Consider the following 2,500-nt stretch of genomic DNA (forward strand, 5'->3'; position numbering starts at 1 on the left):
CTCACATGAGGTTACCATTGTCCATACAATAGTGCAGGTGCGATGGAAATCTTTTCTCGTTTTGGTGCGTGCTACATTTTTACGGATAGACCCCGTGAAACGCTAGAAATTGGCGGGGATGTGTCTCTTGTGGCTCACGGGGCTGTTAGGGTGGCACAGAAATCCCTCGGAATGGGAAAACGGGTCATTTTCGTGTTGCCACATTGCATGCGAACGGCATGAAACTTCCAGAGGCATTTGCAGCAGGAATGCATGTGCAGTCAAAAAAGTGAATATTTTTCACGGATAGACCCCGTGAAACGCTAGAAATTGGCGGCGATGTCTCTCTTGTGGCTCACGGGGCTGTTAGGGTGGCACAGAAATCCCTCGGAATGGGAAAACGGGTCATTTTCGTGTCGCCACATTGCATGCGAACCGCATGAAACTTCCAGAGGCATTTGCAGCAGAAATGCATGTGCAGTCAAAAAATTGAATATTTTTCACGGATAGACCCCGTGAAACGCTAGAAATTGGCGGGGATGTGTCTCTTGTGGCTCACGGGGCTGTTAGGGTGGCACAGAAATCCCTCGGAATGGGAAAAAACGGGTCATTTTCGTGTCGCCACATTGCATGCGAACCGCATGAAACTTCCAGAGGCATTTGCAGCAGGAATGCATGTGCACTCAAAAAATGTGATATTTTTCACGGAGAGACCCCGTGAAACGCTAGAAGTGGGCGGGGATGTCTCTCTTGTGGCTCACGGGGCTGTTAGGGTGGCACAGAAATCCCTCGGAATGGGAAAACGGGTCATTTTCGTGTCGCCACATTGCATACGAACCGCATGAAACTTCCAGAGGCATTTGCAGCAGGAATGCATGTGCACTCAAAAAAGTGAATATTTCTCACGGATAGACCCCGTGATACGCTAGAAATTGGCGGGGATGTCTCTCTTGTGGCTCACGGGGCTGTTAGGGTGGCACAGAAATCCCTCGGAATGGGAAAACGGGTCATTTTCGTGTCGCCACATTGCATGCGAACCGCATGCAACTTCCAGAGGCATTTGCAGCAGAAATGCATGTGCAGTCAAAAAAAATTGATATTTTTCACGGATAGACCCCGTGAAACGCTAGAAATTGGCGGGGATGTGTCTCTTGTGGCTCACGGGGCTGTTCGGGTCGCACAGAAATCCCTGGGAATGGGAAAACGGGTCATTTTCGTGTTGCCACATTGCGTACGAACCGCATGAAACTTCCAGAGGCATTTGCAGCAGGAATGCATGTGCACTCAAAAACTTCTATATGTTTCACGGATAGACCCCGTGAAACGCTAGAAATTGGCGGGGATGTGTCTCTTGTGGCTCACGGGGCTGTTAGGGTGGCACAGAACTCCCTCGGAATGGGAAAAGGGGTCATTTTCGTGTTGCCACATTGCATAGGAACGCCATGAAACTTCCAGAGGCATTTGCAGCAGAAAGGCACGTGCACTCAAAAATTTTAATATTTTTCACGCATAGACCCCGTCAAACGCTAGAAGTTGGCGGGGATGTCTCTCTTGTGGCTCACGGGGCTGTTAGGGTCGCACAGAAATGCCTCGGAATGGGAAAACGGGTCATTTTTGTGTGGCCACATTGCATAGGAACGGCATGAAACTTCCAGAGGCATTTGCAGCAGGAATGCATGTGCACTCAAAAACGTCTATATTTTTCACGGATAGACCCCGTGAAACGCTATAAATTGGCGGGGATGTCTCTCTTGTGGCTCACGGGCGCTGTTAGTTAGGGTCGCACAGAAATCCCTCGGAATGGGAAAAGGGGTCATTTTCGTGTTGCCACATTGCGTACGAACGGCATGAAACTTCCAGAGGCATCTGCAGCAGAAATGCATGTGCACTCAAAAACGTCTATATTTTTCACGGATAGACCCCGTGAAACGCTAGAAATTGGCGGGGATGTGTCTCTTGTGGCTCACGGGGCTGTTAGGGTCGCACAGAAATCCCTCGGAATGGGAAAACGGGTCATTTTCGTGTTGCCACAATTGGCATACGAACGGCATGAAACTTCCAGAGGCATTTGCAGCAGAAATGCATGTGCACTCAAAAACGTGAATATTTTTTCACGGATAGACCCCGTCAAACGCTCGAATTTGGCGGGGATGTTTCTCTTGTGGGTCACGGGGCTGTTCGGCTCGCACAGAACTCCCTTGGTCCACCTGATTCGTGCATACAGGCAGCAACTAAAACTCTGTAAACCTGCTGTGAGGACATCTAAACAGTGGACCAGTGAGGCTGTGGAAGATTTGCGGGCGTGCTTAGACTGTACTGACTGGGATATGTTCACGACTGCTACCAATAGTCTGGATGAACTCACAGAGGCTGTGTACATCAGCTTCTGTGAGGACTGCTGTATCCCAACACGTACCAGGGTGAACTTTAACAACAACAAGCCCTGGTTCTCAGCAAAGCTCAAAAGGTTGAGGTTGGAGAAGGAGGAAGCGTTTAGGAGTGGGGATAGAGACAGATTCAA

The sequence above is a fragment of the Petromyzon marinus genome, unplaced genomic scaffold (assembly GCF_048934315.1).
Source record: "Petromyzon marinus isolate PM22_M1 ecotype Great Lakes invasive population unplaced genomic scaffold, UKy_Petmar_22M1.pri1.0 PM_G_Scaffold_92, whole genome shotgun sequence".
Classification (NCBI taxonomy): Eukaryota; Metazoa; Chordata; class Hyperoartia; order Petromyzontiformes; family Petromyzontidae; genus Petromyzon; species Petromyzon marinus.